The sequence below is a fragment of the Pteropus vampyrus genome, unplaced genomic scaffold, assembly GCF_000151845.1.
Source record: "Pteropus vampyrus isolate Shadow unplaced genomic scaffold, Pvam_2.0 Scaffold17, whole genome shotgun sequence".
Classification (NCBI taxonomy): Eukaryota; Metazoa; Chordata; class Mammalia; order Chiroptera; family Pteropodidae; genus Pteropus; species Pteropus vampyrus.
Window position 1 is genome coordinate 9,617,820 of NW_011888798.1, and position 11,997 is coordinate 9,629,816.

Below are 11,997 nucleotides of genomic sequence, written 5' to 3' on the forward strand. Positions count from 1 at the left end.
CAGTGTTTTTAAACTCCAGCCTCAGATAACATTAGGTTTTTAATGGTACATTCAACAGGTGACATTAAATATGCAATCAACTAAAGTTCACAGTTTTAAAATATGTACCATGTAGTGGGAAACATGACCACAGACTCAAGGTTTAGAGTAGCATTTACTCACTAAGCTGCACCCAAGAAGGAATGAGAGTGAAGACATATAAACTGTAGTTGGTTGATTATAGCACCTCAGTTCCTAGATTGGCTTTTTATAGACATTTGATTTGTGTTCTTAAAGGAAAAGCATATGAGATTAGTGGATTATTTTTAAGCACCTTAAATCACAAGATGATGTCAAAATGTTATAAAAATATTACATGGCTAATATTTTGTGTTGTTCACTTATAATTGAGTTGCAGTTTCAGTGCTATTTGTAAAGGATGTTGATAATATGCTTTTGAAAGAGAAGGATCTCAGTATTTGGCCAGCAGGATTGAAACATAAGATTCTATCAGTTTGAGACTACCTTTTCTCTAATTCGCTATCTCCGTGACATTGTAGCTCTATGTGCGAGATATGATTTTTTTAACAGGCAATGCAAAACTTATTTTGTATTTTCTCAATTCTGAGTTTATAACAATTCTGTTTTTATACTCAAGCATAGCACTTTGAACTTATTCCTATAAAGTTACATCTTTTGGTATGGGCTCTGTGTGTTCAGTCTTCTGATAAATATACATTTTGTTTCTTCATCCAATCTTAATAGAATGGTTTTATTTATCATACCAAACTGATAACTCTTTAGCATGATACCAGAAACTTCCTTTAGGTCACTAATTCTTAAGAAGTTATTCATGGATATATTCTAAAACAGGGATTGGCAAACTTTTTCTATAAAAAGCCAAATAGTAAATATTTTAGAAATTGCATGCCATACAGTCTCTATTACTACTATTCAACTCTGTTCTTATTGCACGAACAGCCATTAACAGTATGCAAATGAATGAGCAGGGCTATGTTCTAATAAAAATTATAGTAGTCCCTCCTTATCTGTGAGGTATGTTCTAAGACCCCCCAGTGGATGCCTGAAATCCAGGTAGTACAAATCCTATATACTATGTTTTTTTTCCTGTACATACATATAACGTTTAATTTATAAATTAGGCACAGTAAAAGATGAACAGCAAATAATAAAATAATTATAACAATATACTGTAATAAAGATTACGTGACTGTAGTCTCTCTTCCTTTCTCTCTCTCTTTCTCTCTCTCTCTATTATTGTAACCATCCCGTACTTGATGTGAATGGCTTGGTGTCACTTGTTTCAGGGAATCCCTTGCTGAAGACTTCCTATAGGTTCAATGTTTTCTAAGGCAACATGACATAAATCAGAGCATGCTTTCTGTTCATGTTTTCACCCGCAAATATAATGCCTTTTCCGTCTTAACTAAACAGTTACCATGCACTGTAGCTATAACTTTCGGTTTGAGGTGCAACAGCAAAACTAGCAATTACTAGCATGAATTTCTTTTTCCTTCTTCCTAATTTCATGGGTAGAACATTTATTCTTACTGTAGATCTTAGAACATCAGTAAGTGATTTTTTTTCTTTCCTTATTAAGTCGAGAACTTTTTTCTCGCAAAAGGAAACACTTTACAAAGGCTTCTCTTTGGCATGTCTGAATTACCAGCATCACTGCTCATGTGCTTTGGGGCCATTATAAAGTCGCATAAAGGCTACTTGAACACAAACCCCACGATGCTGCCATAGTCCTTGATCTGCTAGTAGAGAGGGCTAAGTAACTAATGGGCAGGGAACATACACAGTGCAGATATGCTGGACAAAGGGATGAGTCACTTTAAGGCAGGATGGAGTGGAACAACAGTGAGTTTTCCTCATACTACTCAGAATGATACACAATTATAAGAAATTATTTATTTCTGAAAATTTCAACTAAATATTTTTGGACTGCAGATAACTGTGAAACCTCTGAAAGCAAAACCACAGGTAAAGGGAGACTTGTGTTCTAAAGCAAAATACCAAATAGGTGATACTTAACATCAGGAGAGTAAATGAGATCACCTAGGTAGGAAGTGTAGAGGGAGAAAAGAAGAGAGCTATCGACTGTGCCCTGGAGCGCTCCAACAATTAGAGGTTTCAACGAGGAGAAGGATCCAGCAAAGCAGATTGAGGAGTGTCCAGTAGTGTAAAAAGACATAAGAATGTGATTTCCTAGAAGCCAAGTAGAGAAATTGTTTTGAGAAAGAGGGAATGAACAACTATAGCAAATGCTCCTGAGAAATCTGATAAAATGAGGTCTGAGAATTGACCACTGGATTTGGCAAATCATTCATAGCTCTGACAAGAGCAACTTTGATAGAATGGTGGTGGGGAAATGCCTCACTTGAGTGGCTTCAAGACAGAATGGAAAGGGAGGAAGATAAGAGAGTTAAGTAGAGATAACCGTGTCAAGGAATTATCTTGTAGAAGGGAGCAAAGAAACATGGTAGTAGCTGGCAGAAAAATTAGGGTCCATAGAAGATTTTTTAAAAGGATAGAATACTTTAAATAACCCAATAAACACCATATTTACTCTGTGAGTGTAACATCTAGCAGGCAGATATAAATGTGGATCAGAAACTTGGGAATCAAGACAATAGATAAAAATAAGCTATGAGTAAATATGGTAATAGAAGAGGTAAAAATTAATGAAGTTCTCATGCGTAAAATTGTAAAACGAGGGGGAAATTTTTCATGCTAGAACCTTGGGAAACATTCTCATTTAGAAAGCAAAGGGAAGGAAATAGAAGAATTTAAAGAGGAAGAGAACAAGGATCAGCATCTAAGAAGCCTAGGGAAACAGATGCACAGGAGAGTAAATGGGTTAACTGTCAAATGCCACAAAGATGTTGCAAAGGATGAGGGCTAAAAGGCCACAAAGTTGTCAGAAGCTCACTTGCAAGCATTATGCAAAAATGGTTAGGAAGATTGTGCATAGTAAAAAAAATGTAGGCAACAGATATAGAGTAATTAGAAAGGAATTTGGGGATAAAACAAAAGTCAAAATAGGGCAGTAGCTATAGAACATGTTGGAAACTTGAATAGTGGGCAAGTAGTCAACAGTGAGGAAAAAACAAGAAAGATGACTAACGGAGACCTTAATGTGCTACCATAATTTAAAAAGGGAAAATATGGCTAATTCAATTTTTTACTTCATAGAAATTTTACACCACATCTGAATGAAACTAAAGTCTACTTTTTTAGGTGAGGGACTGCCCATAATTGCAGTTATCCATGGAAATAAAAATAGCTTTTTCTCCCATTGAAAAATAGCAAATACAGTCCAGGTTGTATGGACTTTAACCTTTAGCTAAAAAGAAAACTTCCTTCGTTAATGAATATCTATTTTATTTGCCAAACCTGGTTTGGTGTGGCAGCAGCTGTACATTTCTATCTGAACTTTATAAGCAGTTCAGTTTTCCATTGTTACAAAAAATAAATAATATGCTTTGTTCCAAATTCATTGCTAATTACTTGAATTATAATTTATCCAGCTTGGCTACAGGACTTTAAAAAAAACAAAACAAAAAAAAAACAAAAAAATTGCCTACAGCATCCGGTATTCCTAGATAGTCTCCCATCCAAGTACTAACCAGGCCCTATCCTGCTTAGCTTCTGAGATCAGATGAGATCGAGTGCGTTCAGGGTGGCATGGCTGGAGACCTGGCTACAGGACATTAAAAAGCAACTTTTCACTTCACGGATTTGTTTCTAAAACCTTGAGGCTACTTAGATTAATCATTTACTTAGAATACCAAAACATACATACTCTGGTATTTACAGCAGCCATATCTTTGGATGCTCGTGTTGCTGTTTTTAACCCAAATTCTCCTACAGATAGAAAAGAGAAAACTGAACAGCATTATACATTTCTGAGAATCATTTTGCATACCAGCTAGATTTTTAATCCAAGACTTGCAGGACTGAACAATTTGTGTTTAACCTGAAGCTGTTTCCCCGTTTCTTTATATTAACAAAACCACCTTTTCTATAATTTACACCCATATCTCTTGAATAAATCACTTCTGTAAAAAGAAAATAGCAAAACTCTCCAAGAGCATATTTTGATTACACTGAGAATTTAATGAGGCAAACATAAATAATACAAATACTCTAATTGTGTTTTTCTTTTTAAATATGGAACACTTCACGAATTTGCGTGTAATCCTTGCGCAGGAGCTATGCTAATCTCTGTATTGTTCCAATTTTAGTATATGTGCTGCCAAAGCGAGCAGCTCTAATTGTGTTGTGAAGCATAAGTACAGGATTCAGGACTTGGTACCTGAAAACAGGATCTGCTCAATCTATTACCATGCATGTTTCAACCTCAGAAGTGGGTGAATTACTGCAGGTAGAATACTGACTGACTTTTGAATGTTTATATGAAATCTGTTCATTAGCACTAATCAATCATCTAGCATATAAATGATTGATGACATACTATACAGTGAGTATACCATACCACTCTTTAGTATGGTCTCTTTGGCCAATGCTAACTTAATGTTACTTTAATAATCTCTAACCTGTCTCCCCTTCAAACCAAACCACAGGGACCGTGGGTTCAGAGGAATAAGTCATAACATTTTTTCCATTCACCGCAAAGTCTTAAAATACTTTCGTCCATAATCATGAATCACGAATCTTCAACATGATAAAATGACCTTTATTTTATTTGTTTACCTTTAACGTTATTTATTTTTGGAATTGGGGATACATTTATATGTACCAAAGTAGGAAATCTCTTTTAAATCCATGTTCCTCAAGGGTGTCCCAGATATTGGCTGCTCTGGAGGTAACAGTTACCAATTTCTTTTTTTCTGATAATTTTCAGTTACAGTCAACATACAATATTGTATTAGTTTCAGGTATACAACATAATGATTAGACATTTATATAACTTAGGAAGTGAGCACCCTAATAAATCTAGTAACCAACTAACACTGTACATAGTTATTACAGTATTTTTGACTCTGTTCCTTATGGTATACTTTACATCCCCATGACTATTTTGTAACTACTAATCTGTACTTCTTAATCCCATCCCTTTTTTCACTCACTCCCTCAACCTCCCTCCCTCTGGCACCCATCAAAATGTTCTCTATTTATGAGTCTGTTTTTGTTTTGTTCATTTATTTTGTTCTGTAGATTCCACATATAAGTGAAATTATATGGCATTTGTCTTTGTCTGACTCATTCCCCTCAGGGCTCTGGTGCCTGCCCTGTCTGCCCTTTGAGTATGTCATTCCTGGAGGTGGTTGGGTGGTGCTCTGGTATGGTCTAAAGCTGTTTGCTGGGTGTGTTGCTTCTGGGGCTTCTTAGGAGGGGTTCCGTTGCTAGCCAAGGTCAGCTGCTTCTTGTGTCCTACCTGGGGCCATTTAGTATGAGCTACGAAGTGATCTGCAGATAGTTGCCACTTGTTCTAGACTTGGAGATGCCTAGGAGAGGCTAAGTTGTGAACTAGGCCTACTGCTGCTAGTGCCGGGCTTGGGGCTGCTTAGCAAGAGGTACGGGATATGCCAAGGCCAGATGTCTCATTTGGGATATTTTAGGAAAGTCTGCAGCATAAGCCAAAACAGGCCATTTGTATGCAAAAGCCACTGGAAGCCGCTTGGGTGGGCATGCAAGTTAGGTGGGGCAGGATCTCAGAGCAGCATCAGAGTCAGTGAACGGGATGTTAGCCAGGTTGATGGAGACTCAGATAAAGCAGCGCCTATGTCTGCACACTGGGTAGGGAAGGGCTCAGCAAAGGACCGATCTGCCAGCACTCTGGGAAAAAGCTGACCCTCCAGCTCTTGCCCTGGAGCCAAACAATTCGATCCCTCCCCATATATCCCTGGTGCCTTTTGAATGCTGCCCCAGAGCGGGAGCTCAGAGTGAGTGAGTCCTTCAGCAGCTAAGTCTGTACATGGGCCCTTTAAGAAGAATGCTTGGTACTCCAGGAGCCCTCCATCTCACTCAGCCACAAACTCCGCTGGTTTTCACAGCCAGAAATTGTTGAGACTTTTCTTCCCAGCACTGGAAATCTGGTTTGTGGAGCCTGGTGTGGGGCTGGCACCCCTCACTTTTTCAAGGGAACCTCCACAGCTGAGACATTCCTCCTGATTTTTTTATTGCCACATATGGCTATTGGGCCAGCTTGTTCTGCATCTTCACCCCTCCTACCAGTCTCCACATGGCTTCTTCTGTATGTCCTTACTTTTAGGACTTCTGTTCACACTGACTACAGGCAATGTTCAATGATGGTTGTTTTGTAGTTTAGTTATAATCTTAATATGGTCACAAGAAGAGACAAGTACAGCATTTACCTACTCCATCATCTTGACCAGAAGCCACCAATTTCTTGTGTAGCCCTCTTGAAATATATGTGTATATGAAATAACACGTGATCTTGTATAAAATCCCCACAGTGCACAATGTAATATTTTAACATGATACTGGCATAAACATAAAAAAGAAAAGGAAAAAATTGAGGTTGGAAATTAGGGAAAAAGTCCTTGTTTTTCATTGCTTTGGCAAGTGACAAGTATATGTAGTCAGGAAACCTTCAGCTTCAGCTCTCTTGTAGCTCAGCCTCTTCATAGTGTCTGGGATATAACAGCTACTTCCTGAAAAGGTCTCCTGGGCCTCCCAGCTGCTCCTGATTCTCTTCTTAGCTCTCATGTCTATGTCTTTCCCTGGCGCGTCCTCCTCTGCCCACCCTTTTAGTGTTCAGTCTTTAGTTGTTCTCTCTTTGTGCTCCACCTAAGTTCCTAAAGCTGTCACCCATTCTCATCGTTATAGTTACCACCCATATGCAAATACTAAATCTGTGCCTAAGGCTTTTAGCATGTGTTCCAGACCACGTTTAAAACCTCTTTTTGGACATTTTTTCCTAGATGTTCTGAAGTTATTATGACATATAGTACATGTTGACATTTAGAACTAAAGCTAATTAAGACCTAGAATCAGAAAAAAATTAATTTTTTATTTTTTTAATTTTTATTATTTATTTATTTTTATGATGACATTGGTTAGAAAAAATTTTTTTAATGATTATTTAAACAATTGCTTTGAGTCTGTGGTTCTTATCTTTGGGTTAGAAATTTGTTTAAAATAAAATCTAGAAAACACTTTATTTTGGTTGCAGTCAAATCAGTTCATCGCATTTCTGTAAAAGCTTAATGTACTGTTCTTATTTGCAAGCATAAAATTTAAAATATCCTAGACCTCTATATCCAGCATCTTGGTCTCATCTGTTTTATGAAATGACTAAGCCAAGTAAGCTGAGCTGTGAACAAATGTACTTTGAAATGGAAAGATAACATAAAAACTTTATTGTTATGATGGTGATGAGTTCTGTTCAATAAAACCAAATATCGATGTTCACTGTCGGTAAGTAAATACTGGTAATGGATGTAGGAGAGTTACAGAGGACGGTAGCTTCAAATTTAGCCATTATAATTGGAAGGAAATGAGATCGACTTATAAACACTGTTTCCATTAGGATGAAGTGCAAGAATAGAAACTCAATTCAAAAGAGCTTAATCACTAAAAGGAATTAATATATCACATAATATATAACAAGAAATCCAGGAGTGGGTTGATTCCAAGATGGTTAATTCAGTAGCCTACTCATGTCATCTGAATACTCCTGTCATCCTGAATAGTTCCAGACAACATCTTTACCCACCAGTGTTCACAAGCACATGGAAAGTATACCCAAAGAATTCTAGAGGCTGTTAAATAGGGAAGGAAGAAAAGAAAGACTAAGAAAGCAACCCACATCTGCTGCATACATTAGGACTTTGAAAAACAAAACAACACTTAGTGTTTTGTTTTGTGTTAGTTCTTTTACCCATTATAAGACACCAGTTACATATAGGCAGTGCATAAAATCTTATGATAATTTCAAGGTATATAAGAGATGCGATATAATATAAACAAATCCTTTGTGTATACCAAAAACCAGAAGAAGTTTTAAAAAGAATTGCTTTTTCCGTTCATGAGCTTTAAAAAAAATTAAACTAGTCCTTAATGCTTGATTATATCTTGAAAATATTTTGCTTCATTAGTCTGACTTCATTAGCACAGAATTGCCCTATAACTTTTACTATAAAGAGCAAAACAGAAAATAGTCTCTGCATCCTTCTAGATGGTTAAAAAAAAGTAGCTTAGCTGTTTTGAGAGAATTATTATTGTTTTCAGGTTGTATAATAATTCCCACTGGGCCATTATATCACATATTAGCTCTTAAACAATTATGTATCCTTGTTTATAAAGCTGCAGGTCAAAAAAGTTGATTTTTCTGGCAGCAATTAGTAGAAAATTTTTAGGGCCTAATTAGACAATAACATTCATTAGAGTATTTTGGTGTTACAAACAAAAATGTAATTTATATAAAAATCAACTAAGAAGTAAGTCAGATCCGCTTGATCTCGTCTAAAATGATTTTATAAGTAGTAAAAATGATTTACAGTATTATAATTGCTTCATTAATAAAGATATGTGCATCATTGATACTTAAATGTCAATAGGTAGATGGAGAAATAAGTCAAATAATTTTATTACAAACTGAGAACCTCTCTTAGAATATAGTAGGAAACTATCCTTTTGTTTATGAATTCCTTTTTTGCCTGGTTGTTGGATTTATCAAATTATATGTTAGTAAAACCTGAGCACTTTTATTATAGTTTCTACTCCATTTTGTGGAGATGTGGAGGTGAATTAGGGCAAGTATATATCAAAAATTGTTTTTTAATTTTACCAGATACACATTATTCATTTAGTCATTCACCGAGTATACCTTTGAGCACCAGATATAGTGCTAGGCCCTTAGTCTGAGCAAGAGACAAACATATAAGCAAGTAAGTGTGCTAAATGTTACTTATGTTAGGGTAGAAGTCCTTTTAGGATAAAGACTGTAAGGCAGAAGAGGGGAGTAATCACTTCTATCGAAATGTGCAGTAAAGGTTACAGCAAGAAAGACATGGGAAAACATTAAAATATTGGCTGGATTCAGAATGAATGCCTCTGTCTCACCCTCAAACAGGTCCTAAAACCTGAGTAATCATCAAACTGATATCAAAGGAAAAAATTATCCAAAGCCTTATTGTTTATTAAAGATGTTTTGTGTTAAATAAATTCAAACCCCAAACTAGGTCGAAATTCCTTATATATATAGATTTTAGAAAATGTTTTGAAAATGAGAACACACGAACAAAATTAAGAATAAATCACAAAATAAAGCCAATTCAGTTTAACAATATTAATTTAATATGATGGACGATGTTATTTTGCAGAAACCAAATTGATGCTGTTGGGTTTTATAGTGAAAAGAAAATAGCCTCATGTCTGTTTAATGTTTAAACTGTATTTATATCCTATATTTACCTTTTTAAAAATAGGCAGTTGAGTCCAGTCACACAGAATAAAAAGCCAAATAGTAATGGCTAAAATCGACAGGATTACCTTCCCCCATCCCTTGACAGGAAGTTAGTTAGGTAGTCCATACTAGCGCAGCAGCTGAGATATCAGAGCCACACTGCTACAGTCTTGTTGCCCTTTTCTTCCTGGTAGATCAAAAGATAGCTGTTACAGTTCCAGGTTTGGCATCATTGTTTGAAGTAGGAAGAGAGGAAGATACAAAAGGGCCCTTGCAAACGGAATTGATCCTATTTTAACAAGTTTTCCCAGAATCACCACCCAGTGACTTCTGATAATGTCTCAGTGGCCACACACTGTGCCACATAACTAACTACTCCTGGTGTTGTGTTAGTGAGGGAAGAGGGAAGGAGGGCCTTGGGGAAGGCAACATCAGGCTCCGTCACAAATCTCAAGGCCCGTTTTAAGGAGGAGTGATTTAGAAACCCTGCAGCCACCTCTATCACATAAAAATCAGGTCAGCTCTGAAATCCGTATCAGATAGATGTGTAACTATAGCTGTAATCAAGAAGAGAAAAATTCTTCATTTCATATTGACTATCATAGTTACTGATAATGAAAGTTTAAATCTTGAAAGCTAAAAATAACAGTTTCCTCATGAGTATGACTTTCTGCATGCATGTGCCAAGAGAGATCTCAATTATTCTACTTTTTTCTCTTCTAATTATTGTAAAAATCTTTATTCATTCAGCATTCTACAGTAAGAAGTATTCAGTGTAGGTGTGGGGAGTGGTGGGGAGAAGATATGCCTCATACAGTCCTAAATGCAAAAGAAAGCACCAAATATACACGCACCTGATTTTAGTTATTCGGATAATCCAAAATATTTTTAAAGTACTATTTTTGAATTATAATCTAAATTAAAACTCAGCATTTATAGAGATAATTCTGACTACCTTAAAACAAATTTGCAAATTAACTCTTCATGGGCCAAATCTGGCTTATCAATTAGTTTTGTAAATACAGTAGTCCGTGCCCTTCTTCCAAGGTTTTGCTTTCCACAATTTCAGTTACCCGCAGTCAACTGAAGTCTGAAAATATTAAATGGAAAATTCCAGGAAGAAACAATTCATAAACTTTAAATTGAGCACTGTTCTGAGTAACATGATAAAATCTCACGCTATTCCGCTCCATCCCACATGGGATGCGTGGGATGCGATTCATCCTTTGTCCAGCGTGTCCAAGGTGTAGATGCTGCCTATCAGCTAGTCACTTAGTAACCCTCTCAATCAACAGTTGCAGTAAACGGTGCTTTTGTTCAATTACCCCTTATTTTACTGAATAATGGCCTGAAAGCACAAGAGTGGTGATGCTGGCATTTTGGATATGCCAAAGAGAAGCCTTTATAAAGTGCTTCCTTTAAGTGAAAAGGTGAAAGTTCTGGACTTAGAAAGGAAAAAAAAAAGTCCTGTGCTGAGGTTGCCAAAATCTATGGTAAGAATGAGTCTTCTGTCCATGAAATTGTGAAGAAAAAGTGTTGCAGTTGTATCTTAAATTGCAGAAGTTATGGCCACAGTGTGCGATAAGTGCTTTGTTATGATGGAAAAGGCATTAAATTAGTGGGTGGAAGACATGAACAGAAAATGTGGTCCTACTGACAGCAGCGTGTTGTACCAGGAAACATTGAGCCTACAGGAGGACTTGAGGAAGGGATACCTTGAAACCAGTGACATCAAGCCATTTACTGCAAGGGATGGTTATGCAAATTTCAGGAATAGATTTGGAGTGAAAAATCTAAAAATTAGTTTCACATAACTTTTATTACATGATATTGTTATAATTGTTCTATTTTATCAGTTATTGTTGTTAACATCTTACTGTCTTAATTTATAAATTGGACTTTATCATAGATATGTTTGTATAAGAGAAAAACATATAAGGTTTGGTGCTATCTGAGGTTTGAGGCATCCCTGGGGGTCTTAGAACCCCCACAGGTAAGTGGGGGGCTGCTGTACTTTTAGCACCCCTTTTCTTGTTACTGCCCTTAAATTTCGCACCTTCAGAGTTCAGGATGAGCCCCTTCTGCTTTTAGAGTTCTCATTTAGAATATGCATCATCCATTAAATTCATGCATATTAAGCATCATTTTCTTACCAGATTTCCTTTTTATCTTGTCCTATCTTCAGCCTGTGTTAAGATTTGTTTATTGTTTGGTTATTTTAAGTATTTTTTTTCACATGGTTTGGGTCATATAATCTTGGACATCTCGGTTAGCCTGAAATACTTCTTTCCCTCCTCTCTGCTGGATGTAAGATTCCTGAGGTCCGCTTCCCTTTCAAGTGTTCTAGATTCTCTTCTACTGTTTTTTAGTTTCTACTGTTGATGATAAGTCCCATGCCTGTTCTGTTTCTTCCCTTTATGGGTATTGTTTTTTCTGTCTAAACACTTAATAAGGTTTTCTTTTTATTGTTAAGATTAATGAATTTTATAAGGACGTGAGTATAGATTTGCCTTTTCTATTTAATCCAGGCTGAAACTTGGTTACCCTTTCCATTTATCCACCAGAAGTGTTTCTTCAGCCCAGAGAAATTTTATTTT

General features: G+C 36.3%; 1 protein-coding gene, 1 non-coding gene and 1 pseudogene across 6 annotated transcripts in view; 1 reads left to right on the forward strand and 2 right to left on the reverse strand.

Moving 5' to 3' along the window:
* The window catches only part of ZRANB3 (zinc finger RANBP2-type containing 3), a 262,163-nt gene that overhangs the window by 61,000 nt on the left and 189,166 nt on the right, over positions 1 to 11,997 (forward strand). The gene's annotated exons all lie outside the window — the stretch shown is intronic.
* On the reverse strand, positions 3,584 to 3,702 carry LOC111736103 (annotated as a pseudogene).
* Positions 4,171 to 4,274, reverse strand: LOC111736085. Its single transcript, XR_002779078.1, has one exon. It is a non-coding gene; the product is annotated as a U6 spliceosomal RNA (small nuclear RNA).